Source organism: Schistocerca americana, chromosome 3 (assembly GCF_021461395.2).
Source record: "Schistocerca americana isolate TAMUIC-IGC-003095 chromosome 3, iqSchAmer2.1, whole genome shotgun sequence".
In the NCBI taxonomy this organism is placed as follows: Eukaryota; Metazoa; Arthropoda; class Insecta; order Orthoptera; family Acrididae; genus Schistocerca; species Schistocerca americana.
This window is the reverse complement of record NC_060121.1, coordinates 727,071,662-727,090,650: the sequence shown is the minus strand read 5'-3', so window position 1 is coordinate 727,090,650 and position 18,989 is coordinate 727,071,662.

Genomic DNA, 18,989 nt, shown 5'->3' with positions numbered 1-18,989 from the left:
TGGGCCACCATTGACCAGACGTTTCCAATTGGTGAGAGATCTGGAGAATGTGCTGGCCAGGGCAGCAATCGAACATTTTCTGTATCAAGAAAGGCAAGTACAGGACCTGCAACTTGCGGTCGTGCATTATCCTGCTGAAATGTAGGGTTTCGTAGGGATCGAGTGAAGAGTAGAGCCACGGGTCTTAACACATCTGAAATGTACCGTCCACTATTCAAAGTGCCGTCAATGCGAAAAAGAGGTGACCGAGACGTGTAACCAATGGCACCCCATACCATCATGCCGGGTGATACGCCAGTATGGTGATGACGAATACACGCTTCCAATGTGCGTTCACCGCGATGTCGCCAAACACGGATGCGACCATCATGATGCTGTAAACAGAACCCGGAGTCATCCGAAAAAATGACGTTTTGCCATTCGTGCACCCAGGTTCATCGTTGAGAACACCATCGCAGGCGCTCCTGTCTGTGATGCAGCGTCACGGGTAACTGCAACCATAGTCTCCGAGCTCATAGTCCATGGTGCTGCAAGCGTCATCGAACTGTTCGTGCAGATGGTTGTTGTCTTGCATACGTCCCCATCTGTTGACTCAGGGATCGAGATGTAGCTGCACAATCCGTTACAACCATGCGGATAAGATGCCTGTCATCTCGACTGCTAGTGATACGAAGCCGTTGGGATCCAGCACGGCGTTCCGTATTACCCTCCTGAACCCACCGATTCGATATTCTGCTAACAGTCATTTGATCCCGATCAACGCGAGCAGCAATGTCGCGATACGATAAACCGCAATCGCGATAGGCTACAATCCGACCCTTATCAAAGACGGAAACGTGATAGTACGCACTTCTGCTCCTTACACGAGGCATCACAACAACGTTTCACCATGCAACGCCGGTCAACTGTTGGTTGTGTATGAGAAATCGGTTGGAAGCTTTCCTCATGTCAGCACGTTATAGGTGTTGCCACCACCGCCAACCTTGTGTGAATGCTCTGAAAACCTATTGATTTCCATATCACAGCGACTTCTTTCTGTTGGTTAAATTTCGCATCTGTAGCACGTCATCTTCTTGGTGTAGCAATTTTAATGGCCAGTAGTGTACATCCTCAACTGAAATTTTAACCTATGATTGAACGACTTTTGGCCATAGTATCCTTGTAATAAACGAACCTTTCCCTAATCTCAGTATTTATTTCCGTGAAACGGGTATATTTTCGGAAAAATTAGGACGCTTGCAAAGGTTTTCATAGTTTTCCAGTAGTAAATTGGCGTTTACGATTTACAGTTACTGTAAATGGCAGTGTCGTTTACTCTTTTAACAGTAATGTATATTTCTAGCACTTATAGCAAATGAACGCCGCAGTGTTGCCAAATTTAAGATAGCGGTTCCAAGATGGCAGCGATAGAAGTGGCAACATCGCAACGACATCATAGAGGAAAGCTTAAATTTTGGCGGGAAAATAGGTCAATTGTACTACCTCCACCAACCTTACCCCCTCCCCTGAAATCCCCCCTCCCCACACCATGGAAAAAAATGGCACTGAAAAAGGTCATTTGGGCTACCTCCAGTAACCTAAGTCATCCAACCACCACTTCTTCTTTGGAATTGGCAGGAAAAGGACTCAGCCTGTGCTGGGCTGCTGGATAGAATGGACATAAGTCTTTATTTTGCATGCAGTGATTATTTAAACAACATGAGTCGTCATAGGCAGTAGCTCCATCCAATGTGTTCACCATGAGGCCTGGAGACCAACTAACCTAGTACACAGTACTGCCACCACAGGGCACAGTCGACCATAACAGTATGGGGAAAATTACGCGAAAATGAGTCAGTCGGGGTCCAACTGCTGGAGGAAGGAAGGAGCTGACTTTATTTATTTTCAGTGAGAAGTTGGAACAAATTATTTAGGGTGTGGATTTCAAGTAGTTTTTTTTATTATGATGATACAAAACACTGGTCCTGACATCAAAATATATAGCCTACAGACCAGCAAACTGCTCGTAAATCACCGAATTGATTCGCTACATTGATGTCCAGACACGCAAACAACTCGTAGAATTGGTAAAATAATGCATGTATAATGCTCTGCAAACACGTTCACTAATTGTAAAATGTCGAAATAATCCATTGCACAGCATAGAGTTCTGCAGACTACTCGTAAAGTACGAAAAAAATCCAGTACACTGATATACAAACACACAAGCAATTCGAAATTGTCAAAATGATGCTTGTATAATGCTCTGCAAACATGCTGACTAATTATGAACTGTGGAAACAATGCATTGCCCAGCCTACAGACATGTTCACAAAATAATGCAGTGTACTGATAAACAGACACGTCCACTATGTGTAAAACTGTCAAAAAATTATGCATGTGTAACACTGCGCAAACACGCTCACAACGCTTAAACAGCCTAAAATAATGCAGTGCACAAACACTCATTGCATGTAAAAATGCTTTCAAACTATCGTTAAGAAATTCGAGCGCGATGTACCAGCAAACAATTCCCTACAGAGATCCAAGTCGGAATGATGACTGGATGTGTAAGGCATGCACGCCAGTCCAGCCATGTCCCATATGCGAGACGCCTCTGTCTGCACACATGTTTTTGCTCTGCTTTGTTATTGCTCGCGTAACAACTAATACACTCCTGGAAATTGAAGTAAGAACACCGTGAATTCATTGTCCCAGGAAAGGGAAACTTTATTGACACATTCCTGGGGTCAGATACATCACATGATCACACTGACAGAACCACAGGCACATAGACACAGGCAACAGAGCATGCACAATGTCGGCACTAGTACAGTGTATATCCACCTTTCGCAGCAATGCAGGCTGCTATTCTCCCATGGAGACGATCGTAGAGATGCTGGATGTAGTCCTGTGGAACGGCTTGCCATGCCATTTCCACCTGGCGCCTCAGTTGGACCAGCGTTCGTGCTGGACGTGCAGACCGCGTGAGACGACGCTTCATCCAGTCCCAAACATGCTCAATGGGGGACAGATCCGGAGATCTTGCTGGACAGGGTAGTTGACTTACACCTTCTAGAGCACGTTGGTTGGCACGGGATACATGCGGACGTGCATTGTCCTGTTGGAACAGCAAGTTCCCTTGCCGGTCTAGGAATGGTAGAACGATGGGTTCGATGACGGTTTGGATGTACCGTGCACTATTCAGTGTCCCCTCGACGATCACCAGTGGTGTACGGCCAGTGTAGGAGATCGCTCCCCACACCATGATGCCGGGTGTTGGCCCTGTGTGCCTCGGTCGTATGCAGTCCTGATTGTGGCGCTCACCTGCACGGCGCCAAACACGCATACGACCATCATTGGCACCAAGGCAGAAGCGACTCTCATCGCCGAAGACGACACGTCTGCATTCGTCCCTCCATTCACGCCTGTCGCGACACCACTGGAGGCGGGCTGCACGATGTTGGGGCGTGAGCGGAAGACGGCCTAACAGTGTGCGGGACCGTAGCCCAGCTTCATGGAGTCTGTTGCGAATGGTCCTCGCCGATACCCCAGGAGCAACAGTGTCCCTAATTTGCTGGGAAGTGGCGGTGCGGTCCCCTACGGCACTGCGTAGGATCCTACGGTCTTGGCGTGCATCCGTGCGTCGCTGCGGTCCGGTCCCAGGTCGACGGGCACGTGCACCTTCCGCCGACCACTGGCGACAACATCGATGTACTGTGGAGACCTCATGCCCCACGTGTTGAGCAATTCGGCGGTACGTCCACCCGGCCTCCCGCATGCCCACTATACGCCCTCGCTCAAAGTCCGTCAACTGCACATACGGTTCACGTCCACGCTGTCGCGGCATGCTACCAGTGTTAAAGACTGCGATGGAGCTCCGTATGTCACGGCAAACTGGCTGACACTGACGGCGGCGGTGCACAAATGCTGCGCAGCTAGCGCCATTCGACGGCCAACACCGCGGTTCCTGGTGTGTCCGCTGTGCCGTGCGTGTGATCATTGCTTGTACAGCCCTCTTGCGGTGTCCGGAGCAAGTATGGTGGGTCTGACACACCGGTGTCAATGTGTTCCTTTTTCCATTTCCAGGAGTGTATATGAGATAAAATATGTTGCTACGAAAAGAGCCCCGAAATACTTTTTAGGGATACTGTGCTGTGACTTTCTTTGGATCATTAATTTTCAACACAACAAATTATATTGTGTTCTTATTATTCTGGATCTGGCTATCTATTAAAGGAACATTTTTTTTTTCGTTACTGTAACTCGCCATAAAGTTCAATATATCTTCCTTCCTTTACAATTATTGAAAAGGTTACTGAAAATAATTTCGTTATCAATACTGATGGTACAGTACGCAAAGTTTGTTCAACATCAAACTTTTGCAGTGGATTTTTGTTAACAGTAAAACACCAATAAGTACCACGACTAACACGAGAATATGAGAGTATTATCAGAGAAAACGATGTTTTTACTATAATGTTTGCCAGACCAGAACTACGCACAGCAAGATTTCTTTTATGTTATGAAGGTAAATTATCTTTTTGCACTGTTAATAATATATCATCGGCAGCCCGCGTCCACCTGTCCGCTTCTTTGCGGTATGATTGGTTTCATTTAATGCAGTTTGAATGCGCCGCGGCAGCGGCTCGTTCACTCGTAGCGCAGCTCTGCACCACGAATAATATTTAAATAGCTGAAAATATCTTAAAAAGATGGGATAAAATACCAGGCAAGCTTATTACAAATCATAATGCAGTTTTCACTAAGTAACTCTATTCAAAACATTTAAACAGATTAAATTATTACACACCTTTACAAATCTGTACCTAATGGAGTACGTCTCTCAATCTTGACAAAAGAATGCTACGCAAGCGTACAATATAACGTCACAGCCTCTTCCTACTCACGTAACTCCAAGAAGACGACAGAGAAATTAATGTTCGGTCACTACTATTTATACTCGTTGTGACATATTATCTTTGTTTGATATTTAGTAAGTATCGTCTGTGGCGGTTTCAGTACTCGCCGACACAGATATTATGTTTGAAAAAATCAGTACATAATATTATACAAGTATAAAACCTGACACATAATGCTTTCTCTTTATTGCATAAAGTTCACACAATCGTTGTCCACGCAATTACAATCATCCAGTTCAATCATTCTTTTCTCCTTTTTTACCACATATAATATGTGTTTTGCTAAGAGACGTTACAATGCTCCCTGGCAGCAATTGACTAACGTTAAGAATTAGATTTTCACTCTGCAGCGGAGTGTGCGCTGATATGAAACTTCCTGGCAGATTAAAACTGTGTGCCGGACGGAGACTCGAACTCGGACTTTTGCCTTTCGCGGGCAAGTGCTTTACCAACTGAGCTACCCAAGCACGACTCACGCCCCGTCCTCACAGCTTTACGTGTGCCGGTACCTCGTCTCCTACCTTCCAAACTTTACAGAAGCTCTCCTGCGAACCTTGCAGAACTAGCACTCCTGAAAGAAAGGATATTGCGGAGACATGGCTTAGCCACAGCCTGGGGGATTTTCCCAGAATGAGATTTTCACTCTGCAGCGCAGTGTGCGCTGATATGAAACTTCCTGGAAGATTAAAACTGTATGCCGGACCGAGACTCGAACTCGGGAGCTTCGCCTTTCGCGGGCAAGTGCTCTACCAACTGAGCTACCCAAGCACGACTCACGCCCCGTCCTCACAGCTTTACTTCTGCCAGTACCTCGTCTCCTACCTTCCAAACTTTACAGAAGCTCTCCTGCGAACCTTGCAGAACTGTGAGGACGGGGCGTGAGTCGTGCTTGGCCAGGCCATGGTTTCCCTGTCGTCTACGGTCCAACCTATTATGCTCATGAGCGTAGGAGGGACGCTGCAGGCGATACCTGCTGTTAGCAAAGGCACTAGCGTTGGTCGTCTGCTGCCATAGATCGTTAACGCCACAATTAACATTATCCTAACAGATATGTTCGTCGTACGTCCCAAATTGATTCCTATAGTTATTTCACGCTGTGTTACTTGTCTGTTAGCGCTGACAACTCAACGAAGACGCCGCTGCTTTCGGTTGTTAAATGAGGGTCGTCTGCCATTGCGTTGTCCTCAGGGAGATACTTTAAATTCAGTATTCTCGGCACACTCTCGGTACTGTGGATCTCGGAATATTGAATTACCTAACGATTTCCGAAATGGTATATCCCATTCGTCTAGTTCCAATGACCATTCCGTGTTCAAAGACTGTTAATTTCCATCGTGCAACCATGATCACCTCGGAAACCTTTTAACATGAATCACCTGAGTACAAATGACAGCTCCGCCAGTACGCTGCCCTTTTATACCTTGCATACGCGACACTTTCGCCCTCTGTGTAAGTGCATATCGCTAACCCATGACTTTCGTCACCTCGGTGTATATCGGACTCATAGTGTGAAAGATTAGCAGTAACCTTAGGTTAAAGCTATTTGTTTACTGCTCTGTGACATACTGCACCAGGCATAGTGCAGCTCCACTGTGTATGCTGTTCTCGGGCAGGGGATGAGATGGTTGTTACTAAACCAGGCGGCTAGGAATCACCCTGACCGCTGTCAAATGATTGAAAGCTGATGGAAATGGATATGTTAGGAAGGCTCTGTATGTCCATCTTGAATCAGATGGTTGCTGGATCTCAGTTTTTTAGTACAGAATGTCGAATCAAAACACCTTCCAACCGTATAAATTTCCAAATTGTTAGTTTGTTGAGCTTGAGCAACCAGTTTCGGCTACGTATCACGTCATCTTCAGGTCCTCTGACCGACGTCTAGGAAAATCCCCACCTCCGGTCCTGTCAAAATAGGGGCCAGCATTCAGTGACTAGTATCTGCAGATTTTTGATATAGCGAACCCTCGAAACATCACTTGCCGACTTATATCGTCGAACTGGTTGATCAATAAATACCAATCTAGAAATTCAGACGTTTGAAGGTATTTTGATTCGACATTATGTTAGGAAGGGTACTGAGAATCATGCATCAGAGATCCGAAGGTACCTTAAGTACTATACTCTCCTGTGGATACCGCACCCCTAGTAGGAAATACAGGACCTATCACTATTTATACAATTAACTGTCAGTGGCGTGTCAGTGGTATGTCTAGGGGTCTTGTACAAAAGAGACAGCGATCAGCGAGAGCTCAGGATGCTACACCCATCCACCTAACCAACAGGTTAGAGGTGCTGTCTTTCACTGAAAACGAAACTAAGTTAGTGAGACTTATTTCGCCTGTTCGGAAACATGATATGTCCTGTGTGAAAAAGTGGCAGACACAAACGTGTAGGGGTCTGTTAATCGTCGGCATTTCAAACGTGTGACGAACAGTGGTACCCCTTAGGAAAATGGCATCAAGGTGTGGAAAGAGGCACCAGTCGCACACAGTTTGTATATTAGCGTCCTCCCAATTGAGCAAACGCCCGCCGCCTCCTTGACTCGTTTCAGATTGGTCTCATACCATCCATATTACAAAGCTGTGCCGGACAGTGGCGGCTAGCAAGAGAATCGAGAGGGGTTCGTAGGAGACTGTTCTTGGTGATGGCGTGGTGAGTGGATCGTGCTCTCCAGAGTATGATTAATGTAAGTTCCTGTTTTGGTCGGGTTCTGTTATATGTTTCGCTTTTTGATATAGGTAATTCTCACGTTTACTTAAATTATCAGCCAAGAAGATTAACCCTCTTTCGTGTCGTATGAAGTCCTTACATATAAAAGGCAATGTCCTGACTGACTCACTCACTCACTGACTGACTCATTATCACCGAGCCCAAAGCGTTAAGGATGGAAATTAAAATTTGAAGAAGTTGTGGATCTTACACTGTAGGCATCTTTTACGATGGAAGTTTTCGAAATTTCGACCCTAAGGGAGTAAAACGGGGGATGAAGGGTTTTTTTTAAAAAATGTCGCTGTTAAGGCAATTTTGAAGCTAGATCTACGAAAATCGGTATTTGGTTTGTCGGTCAGAAGCAAAGAAATAAGTGTTTCAACATTTTTTGGAAATTTAACCCTATGGGGGTGAAATAGTGGGCAAAGCTTTTTTTTTTTTTTAATATGTCATTATTAAAGAACTACTAAAGTATTTTTAAAGTTACATCTATGAACACTGATATTTGACTTTATGGTTACAAATAAAAAAAAACGTTTTTTGGAAATTGAACCCTTAAGGGGATGAGAAAAGAGATGAGATTTTTTAATAAAAATATTGTGTTATAAAAGCATTTTTAAAGTTAAATCTGTGAAAATTTAAATTTGGCTTCTCAGCTAGAAATAAAGAAATACGGGTTCCACTGTTTTTGGAAAGTTAACCTGTAAGGTGTGAAATAGGGTCAGCCTGATCCACTGACCCATCATCGCCCAGCCCAAACCGCTAAGGACAGAAACTTGAAGTTTGGAGAGGCCGTGAATCTTATACCGTAGGCATTGTTTCAGAAGGGATTGTCCGAAATTCCACTCTTAAGAGGAAAAATAGGATATGAAAGGCGTTTTGAAAGTATGTCACTATTAAAGAAATTTTGAAGCTAGCACTACGGAAACTGGAATCAGAAAATAAAAAATACGTGTTTCAGTACTTTTGAAAGCCCAAACGCTAAGGGAATAAAGTAGTGACTGAAAGTTTTTTTTTAAATAAATAATTGCTAAAGAACTAATAAAGAATTTTTAAGGCTATAACTATGACAACTGGTACTGGACTTCTATGTTAGAAACAAAAAAAATACGTGTTTCAGTGTTTCTGGAAATTAAACCCCAAGGGAAGTGCAATAGGAGATGAAAATTTTTAAGAAAATATTTCGTAACGTTGAAAAAATTTTAAACCTAAATTTACGAAAATTAGTATTTCACTCTTCGATTATACATATAGGAATATTTGTTGGGGGATGAAAGTTGCTATGGAAATATATCACAAGATCGTAAAGGTCACGTCTAACAAAATCTTTCGACTCCAGCTACCAGAATCGCTTTTTGGTCAGAAGTACATTCGGAAATGGCTATGCTTATATGGCCTTAATTAGCTGGAAAAGCTTAGAGGGTGTTGCAGTTTGTCAACAACATAAAAATTCGATAAAATAAAAACAAAAAAATGTCTGCAGTCATACAGCCTCCACGAGCGAAGCAGCGGCCACTAAGCTAGTTTGATTATATTCTCTGTTTACAAGATATGACAGCTCACATGTGATGTGTTATGACAGAGAAAGGAATGTGTGACCAATGTAGACAGTGCCACAAATTACCCCAAAATCGTAACACATCACACACATATGTCGTAATAACACATGTAAATCCACCTGATAATGGAGGTTTAAACCTCCGAAACGCATCGTGGATATAAATAAACGGACTGCTAACAGTGAACTTGTGGTTTCATTCTTTAATTATATTCATTGGTGCTTTTTCGCGAACCATGGGTATGATGGCCACATCAGATAGCTATTCTAATAATCAATAATCATTTTCCTTCCTGAATGGAACGGATACCTGGATATAAATATAAATTTGCATGTGCCGAATTCTAGCAATCTTAATGTTTTTGGCATGAATTTACTTTGAATTGAAGTGAATACTCAGAAGTCAGGCTGGTAGGACTCAATGAATTATTAGACCTTTGGTCAATGTTGTGGACTTAAACTGCTTCTTCCCTTTGAAAACCATCAGTGATAATAGTACGTGCTGATAAGTAAATCCTGTGCTAATAATTTCGGAAAACATTATTGGAAAAACAGCAACCTGTATAATTTTTTTAAAAAGTTTTTAAAACAGACTTGATTCCATAAAATATTTATTAAAATGGTACCCGGCTTCAACCAATTACGATCGCCTTCAGATTAGACTCTCAGATACAAGTAATGGTACTACTTATAGGAACATAGAAACGATGGAAGTTAAAAACTAAAATCTATAAATTAAAATAAAATTAATGGAAAGTGTATACTCTCAGGTGGTGGGCGGAGGCGACGGGCGGGGCATGAACTGTGTGCTCAAAGGGGAACAAATGTCGACCGCTAACAGCGTGAATATGCTATGGGTTAAACAGGAGAAGCTCTGGTCATTGCCTACACTTGACATCAATAGAAGCCAATGTGGCGAAACATTAAAATTATAAATCTGAATGGAAAAAAAAGCAGAAATAATACGTTGAGGCACATAAGCATTAACTGCTATGAGTAGTAATTGATCAGTGTGTGTGTCTGTGTGTATTTGTGTGTGTGTGCGTGTGTGTGTGTGTGTGTGCGTGCATGCGTGCGTGAATTCCTGAGGGACCAAACTGCGGGCCGCGCAGTCCGTGACATGGCGCCTTAAACAGCGCAGCCACTCCGTGCGGCAATTTATCAGTAAAACATGAAAAAAGTAAATACGGAAATCAATAACAATAGGTTTCGGGAACGACAGCTTCCCTATGCGGGCAGTACATAAAAGTGCTACACAAATCCCAGGAACACAACTGCAGGAAAGATAACTAAAAGTGACACCATCGGTTGTCATGGAGATGGCGTGTGGAGTATTGATGTGATACATCCGCAGTAAACAGACGATAAGCCAAGCATCTCATGGCGACATACAGACGCTGTCAGTCTCAGTGGAGACGATTTTTCAGTGAACCACTGGTGTTTCGAAAAGCGGTGTGTTAGTCGCCATCGTATTTTCGATTAAAAAAAATGTTCAAATGTGTGTGAAATCTTAAGGGACTTAACTGCTAAGGTCATCAGTCCCTAAGCTTACACACTTCTTAACCGAAATTATCCTAAGGACAAACACACACACCCATGGCCGAGGCAGAACTCGAACCTCCGCCGGGACCAGCCGAACAGTCCATGACTGCAGCGCCTCAGACCGTCGGCTAATCCCGCGCGGTGTACTTTCGATTAGCCGCCAGGGAATGCTTGTGGTGTGGGACGCATCTGTGGTAATGCAGATGACGCCAATGTTATAGTGGCGACAAGAAGCCACTGTGCCCAACAGAGATGTGAAGATCGGCGGACAAACCGAAATTTGCAGCCTTAAACAATGGTTGACCTAGAGCTTGAGCGTAGAAGAACCTCTAATTGTAAAATAAGTATAATTTGAAACACTGTATACAGCAGTGGCTCATGTAGCCCAAGAATCAACTGATATTATAAACAGTAAGTTGAAAAATTGAAATATTATCTATACCACAGACATAAAATTGGATACAAAAGAGAAAACAAAAGTGCAGGAATGTTCTATAACACGTTATCGAGAAGACCACAGAAATATTTTTTTTAAGTTCAGTTGCTCATTAGTATTAAAGGTGAGTGGATATTGTAAGGAGCATAAGTATAAATTTCTGGTATTTATCAAGTGGCCTATAAGGGCATTATGCAGAAATTTTAAGTTATTTTGGATAGAGCCAACAGAATGGCTGTGTTTTATAAGGTGTTGGCCAAATAGTGATTTACTGCAAGCAGTATCTGTAGTTTGTTCTCTAGAATGGGTAAGGAAGTTTCAGTCACTTTCCCTAATGTGTTGTTTGTTGCAGTCATCGCGAAGGGCTGTGTAAACACCAGAGTATTAGAGTATATGTTATTTTAACTACCAGTCGTATGTTTAAACTTGTTCTGCAGTAGGTTATTAGTAGAGAAAGTTATGGTTATGCTTGTATTTTTAAACAATTTGTTTTGTCAGATTTATTACTCATATAGGACATTATACTAAATTTTAAATTAGTTGTGCAAAGACAATCTCCCGGTTTTCTTAATTTACTGGATAAAACATCAACTTCATGAGTATTAAAATTGTTAGCCCTAGCAATCTGGCCGCGCTTGGTAGCCGTGCGGTCTAGGGCGCCTTGCCACGGTTCACGCGGTTCCCCCGTCGGAGGTTCGAGTGCTCTCTCGGACATGGGTGTGTGTGTTATTCCTAGCCTAAGTTAGTTTAAGTTAGATTATGTAGTGTGTAAGCCTAGGGACCGATGACCATAGCATTTTGGTCCCATAGGAACTTACCACAAATTTCCAAAAAAATTTCCTATAAATTTGCTTAAGAATACCTCCTTTTTTGTATTTCGTCTGACTGTATCGGCAATTTTAATATCCTATGAATAATTGAATAAAGGAACGCTTTTTTATATTTGGGTTGATGTCAAGAAGCAGCATTTACTTAACATGTCTTATGGTTGGATTTCTGTGAAGGTCAAAATAATGTTTGCCATCATGGTTAGAAAAGGCAAGATCAAAACAATTTTCTGTTACTATCATGTTCCACAGTTACTTTACAGAAAACCAACTGCAACAGGAGTTTGCATCCACCCAAATATAAAAAAGCGTTCTTTTATGCAATGATGAATACAATACTGAAATTGTCGCTAAAGGCAGATGAAATTAAAAACAAGCTATTCTTAAACAGATTTCTAGAGCCAACAACTTTAATACTAATGCAGCTGATGTTTTAATCAATTACGAAAACCAACAGATTCTCTTGGCACAGCTAGTTTAAAATTTACTAAAGTGACCTACATGGTAACATTTCTGAGAAAATAAATAAATTGTTCAAAAACACCGACATGGTCATAACTTTCTTTACCAATAACCTTCAGCAGAACAGACTCAAATACTTGATTCGTAGTTATAATGTCAAATACTGCAATTCTGGTGTCTACAAAGTACTTTGGGATGACTGCGACAAACAAACATACTCCAGGAAAACTGGCCACAGTTTCCTTATACATTTTAGAGAACACAATTCAGCTACTGCTTGTAGCAAATCATTATTTGGCAGCGCCTTTAGCAAAATAAGTATTCTGAAGGTTCTGTATAAGGTCACTAGAGGGCACTTGCTAAATATTTTGGAAGAAATTGTGATTTATGTTCATTACAAAAACCAGTCATCATCTTGATTAAATTAGCAACTGTACTTCAAAGAAAAACGTTATTATGATCTCCTCTATAGTTGTTACAGAACATTGGTTTTCTTTTAGTTCCTCTTGTTTATCCTATTTTAACCCTATGGATCTTCTTTTTACTTACCAGTTTTAACATATCTGATCCATAGTTGTATATAATGTCTCCAGGTATATTTATTTTCCAATTATAGATCATTTTGATCAGTTATGGACGTTTGTACACTTCTTCTGCGCTCAAGTTCCAGGCTTTATCTTTTTAAGCAGCCTATTCTGGGCGCTGGTATATTTTTTCAACATTCAGGTTCGATGCCAACCACTTTTTAAGGCTGTGGACTTCGGCTTGCTCACCTATCTTCACATCTCTGTCACGCCCAGTGGCCTCTTGTCTCCACAATACCGTTGACTCAGACGTCTGCATTATCACGGTTGCGTCCCAGACAACGACTTTTTCTCTCATTAGTTCCTGGCAGCTCATCGAATGTTTATATCACAATGGTGGCCACCGGCGTCCGCTTTTTGACACAACAGTGGGTCACCGAAACTCCGTCTCCATAACGACCGACGATGTCATCCTGTCGCCGTTACATCATTGGTTCGTCGTCTACTTACTGCGCCGGCCGCGGTGGTCTTGCGGTTCTAGGCGCTACAGTCCGGAACCGCGGGACTGCTACGGTCGCAGGTTCGAATCCTGCCGGGGGCATGGATGTGTGTGATGTCCTTAGGTTAGTTAGGTTTAAGTAGTTCTAAGTTCTAGCGGACTGATGACCTAAGACGTTAAGTCCCATAGTACTCAGAACCATTTGAACCATTTCTGCGTACTGCGACGTGCTGTATCGAAACTCTTCACGCCGTCTCCATGGCATCACTTTCAGTTATCATTTGCTGCGACCGTGTTCCTATGATTTGTTTTATACTTTTACGTACTGCCCACAAATGGCAGTTATACTTCTCATAACCGAGTGTTATTGGTTTCCTTATTTAGTTTTTACCATTATTTATTACAGTTGCAGTTAACGTTGCTGTGATAGAATATATTATTTCTGTTTTTTATACACATATTTATAATTTTAATATTTTTGTCATGTTGTTGCCACTTCATTGGCTCCTGCTGATGTCATGGACCTGGTACTGGACGGAGCTTCTCCCGTTGAACCCACTGCGTGTCGACGCTATTCAGCGGTCGACATTTGTGCCACTGTGCACATATAACTCGTCCTATGCCCACCGACTCCGCTCAATATCTGAGGGTGTGCATCTTTTCATTAATTTTATTTTACTTCACAGGTTTTAACTTTCGTTGCTTCTGTGTTCCTCCAACTTGTAACATTATTTGTATTTAAGAGACTGTTCTGAAGATGATCGTGACTGGTTGAAATCGGTTACCTTTTAATAAATATTTTATCCGATCAAGAATGTTTAAAAAATTAAAAATATCTGTTCTACGTCGTTCTCTAGTTTGAGATGTACGAGTCTTACGCGTAGTGTTGTTCAGAACTTATTGGCGTACCAAGAGGTCCATGTACTATCACATTTCAGGAATGATCTCTGCTAATATTAAATTAAAAGAATATTCTTAAGGGACCACATCAATAAGAGTATTCTGGGCATGCTCTGTGTGAATGCAGAGGGTAACTCTGTCTAGCTAATAACTGTTTGTTTCATTGACCAGAATCCACTCTTCATTCACCCACCCCCTCCCCCCGCCCCTATGTCCATTCGGCTATCATTCCGCCCTCTTCCTACAGTGAAGTGTCAAAGAAACTGGTACAGGCATGCACATTCAAATACAGAGATATGTAAACAGGCAACATATGGCGCTCGGTCGGCAACGCATATGTAAGACAAGTGGCAGGTTATCAAAATTTAAGTGAGTTTGAACTCGGTGTTATAGTCGACGCACGAGCGATGGGACACAGCATCTCCAAGGTAGTGAGGAAGTGGGGATTTTCCTCTACGACGATTTCACGAGTGTGCCGTGAATATCAGGAATTCATAAAACATCAAATCTCCGACACCGCTGTGGTAGGAGAAAGATCCTGCAACAATGGGACCAACGACGACTTAAGGGAATCGTTCAACGTTGCAGAAATGCAACCCTTCCGCAAATTGCTCCAATGCTGGGTCATCAATAAGCGTTAGCGTGCGAACCATTCAAAAAAACATCATCGACATTGGCTTTCGCAGCAGAAGGCCCACTCGTGGACCCTTGATGACTGCACGGGACACAGCTTTACACTTCGACTGGACCCATCAACAACGACATTGGACTGTTGATGACTGGAAATATGTTGCCTGGCCGGACAAGTCTCGTTTCAAATTACATGGAGCGCATGGATGTGTACTGGTATGGAGACAACCTCTTGAATCCGTCGACCCTGCACGTCAGCAAGGAACTGTTCAAGCTGGTAGAGGTTCTGTAATGGTGTGAGGCCTGTGCATCTGGAGTGATATGGGACCCCCGATGTGTCTAGATACTACTCTGGCAGGTGATATACGTAAGCATTCTATCTGGTAACCTGCGCCCATTCATATCCATGGTGTATTCCACGAACTTGGGCAATTCCAGCAGGATAATGCGACACCCTACACGTCCGGAATTGCTATAGAGTGGCTCCAGGAACACTTTTATGGGTATAAACACTTTCACTGGCCACCAAATTCCCCAGACATATGAACGTTGTTGCGCATGTCTGGGATGCCTTGCAACGTGCTGTTCAGAAGAGATCTCCACGCCCTCGTACTCTTACGGCTTTATGGACCTGCCCTGCAAGATTCAAGTTGTCAGTTCCCTCCAGCACTACATCAGACATTAGTCGAGTCCATGCCACGTCGTGTTGCGGAACTTCTGCGTGCTCTCGGGGGCCCTACACGAGATTAGGCAGGTGTACCACTTTCCTTAGCTCTTAAGTGTTTATTCCCTTGGAAATCACTGATCCAGGGAGCCCTACTTGAGAAATAAGTAAGGAGTATTAATAAAACCCAATCCTCACACACCATCTCCCTGAAGTCTCAATATTTGTTTTTGTTGCGCTTTTGTATTAATTTGTTAGGTCAAGTACAATGACAGTTAAAAAGCGCAACACCAAAAAATAATTAATGTAGAATAATTGCAAGATCACAGGTTTATAGTAGGAGGTAAGCAATTGCAAATGTGAAGTGCTCTTACACTGATGACCTGTGTAACCGCCAGATCGTTGAATGCAAGCATGCAAACGGGCATGCATTATTTTGCACAGGTGCTCGATGTCAGTTTGCGAGATGGAGTTCCATGCTTGTGATACTTGGTCAGTCAATACAGGGACTGTTAATGCTGTTTGTCGACAACGCTTGAAATGCCGTCCGAGGATGTCTCATATGCCCTCGATTAGAGACAGACCTGGTGATCCAGCATTCGACACTCTCTAGACTATGTTGGGTTGCAACAGCAATATATGAGCGAGCGTTATCTTGTCGGAAAACACTTCCTGCAATGCTGTTCATGAATAAGAGCACAACAGGTCTAATCCCACACTGACGTACGAATTTGCGATCAGGGTGCGTGGGATAACCATAAGTGTGTGTAAGGCGTCAGGCAAATCCAACACCTTCCATGAAAACCCTGACATGATAAGCAAATCCAGTAGTATGTCACATAGCTCCGAATAAATCGTGACATTAAATTAACCAAAGTAATACGAGTAACGAGTGAGCAAATGGAATACCACAGACTAACACAAGAATGCCTAAATGCATGTCATACCTTCCCACCGCGAGACAGACGCAGTTCCGAGGGGAGAAACGAGAACAGAAGCCGAGAACAGAACCGTGTTAAGCTAGAAGGCCCTACTATTAGGGACGGACACCCACGTTGCCAGCTAACCGACAGGACCACCCCCCAGCCCATGTTAAAAGATAGAGCCCTCCAGAAGAACAGTATAGATCTTACGATAACACTAAAAGGGCCACACCAGCTGCAAGTTTTAGCGTGAGACTTTTTCGCGTCTCTGTTACGTTGCAAACTTTAAAAACATTGCCCCACCACGAAAAGTATAACGTTTCTCATTGGATAGACAGAATTTTTGTAGGCGGAGCTTAAGGTTAACATTGAGACCCTGATTGGTCAGATGAAAACACAGCCAGATAGTTTTTTTTTAAACCAACTTCGGTAAATTGTAGTAAGGAGAAGTTAGGAGAGAGTTGCTTCCGAGACGGCGAGATGCGCGGAGCTGTGCCGACCGCCGCTCCCTGACGCTGACTAACCACCGACAAGGTAATGAACGCACGCGATGCTGCATAAGCGCGCATAAAGCTTCACTCAGAACTGCAGAAGTCTCATCTGTTACATCACCTTTTTACATAATACTAGTGTCGATCGTCAATTAAATCTCATGGTGTTCACATTTGCCACTTGAAGTAAAAATCTGAAACGCGATGATTTTTCTGTTATATAATTATTAAGAAGCCACATCAGCCACTGTAATTTACGACAAGTAAGATAAGTAATTAAAGATAATTGAGGGTCACTGTAGACCATTTTGATAGTTTTCTCTTTTGTGAAACTTAATTTAAACCTAGATTATAGATGTGATACGGCATAGGTCATCCTTCGATCCATTGTAGAACTTGGAAACCCATTCAGGGAATATTCGTTCACATTTTTATTGAACGCAGTTGGTTTTCATCAACCTGTATTAAAACATTTCCTTTTATCAATAGTGCAATATATAAACAATGTTTTGTGAGTAGAATAAAATTTCCCATGGTAAACTTAACTGCTTTTTCGACGTTATTTTACCAGCTAACTAAAAATAGGAAAGCCTTGAACCCCTTCCACTAAATTTAGTTAGTATTAAGATTCTTTTACAGGGAGTGCAGTGGAGCTGACGCTGAAATCATTAAGTACTTGGTTATATCATCGCTAGTCTCACTGAACTCTTCTGAACTCTACATGTCATGTGTGGTCTGGCGTCTCCTTACCAGCAACAGGTCCCAGGTTCAGACTAGTCAATTCCCTAAAAAACACGCTCAGAGCGTCGTTGCGCGAAAGTGGTAGGGAGACACGACATAGAACAATAGACACCAATAGACACCACGCAGAATGTTAGAAGTGCTCCTTCTGTCATACCAAACCCAGATCATAACTCCAGGTGTAGGCCCAGTGTGCCTAGCGCGCAGACAGGTTGGACTCCTTGTAACCAACACATGACCATCTCTGGCACTGAGGCAGAACCAGCTTTCATCAGAAAACATAACGAATCTCCACTCTGCCACCCCATCCAACACCCCCCCCCCCCCCCCCCCCCCCCCCAATGAGCTGTCACTTAACACCGCTGAAGTCGCAAATCAGAGCTGTCATTAAAGTAATCTATTTGTAACAGTTCGTTGTGGACTGCGGTGCCAACTGCTGCTAAAATTGTTGCTGCAGATGCAGTACGACAAACCGACAGAGCCGTAGGCCGAGCACGATGGTCTTCCCTCTCGATAGTGTCACGTGGCCGCCTGGAGCCCGGTCTTCTTCCGACCGTATATTCTCGTGACTACCGCTGCCAGCAGTCATGTACAATGGCCACATTCCTGCCAAGTCTTTCTGCAGTATCTCAGATGGAATATTCAGCTTCTTGTAGCCCTGTTACACAAACTCGTTGATATTCAGTGGGGTGTTGATAATGGCGTCCTTGTTGCCTTAAACGCAATCTTGGCTAACATCAGCTGGCCACGTCCAGTCTCGAAAGTAACTAACTCTTATGACCGTTACAGCGTGTATTTAAAGCAAACCTGATTTACTTCCTCATAGTGGCGCTGTTAGCGCCAATCTTGAGCTACTGGAACGAAATCTGAATAGACATCGTCTTTCAATTGTGGAATCACGGCTGTCAACTTCCGTTTATATCGTACACCTCCTTGGCATTCCGATTATTTACCGTCAGTGTATAAATAAACTTTCATAGATGTTTCACATCACACTGCACAAGACGAATCTAGAACTGTTTTCCTTGATATTAATAAGAATCATAGTCGCTTCCGAAACCCCATGGCACATGGTAAAAAGCGTAATCTGAAACATTAAAAAACAAATACGAATAATAATCAGAAACACAAGGTGAATTATTTTAAAATAAGATAGACACCTTTTCGAACGTCCGCATGAAA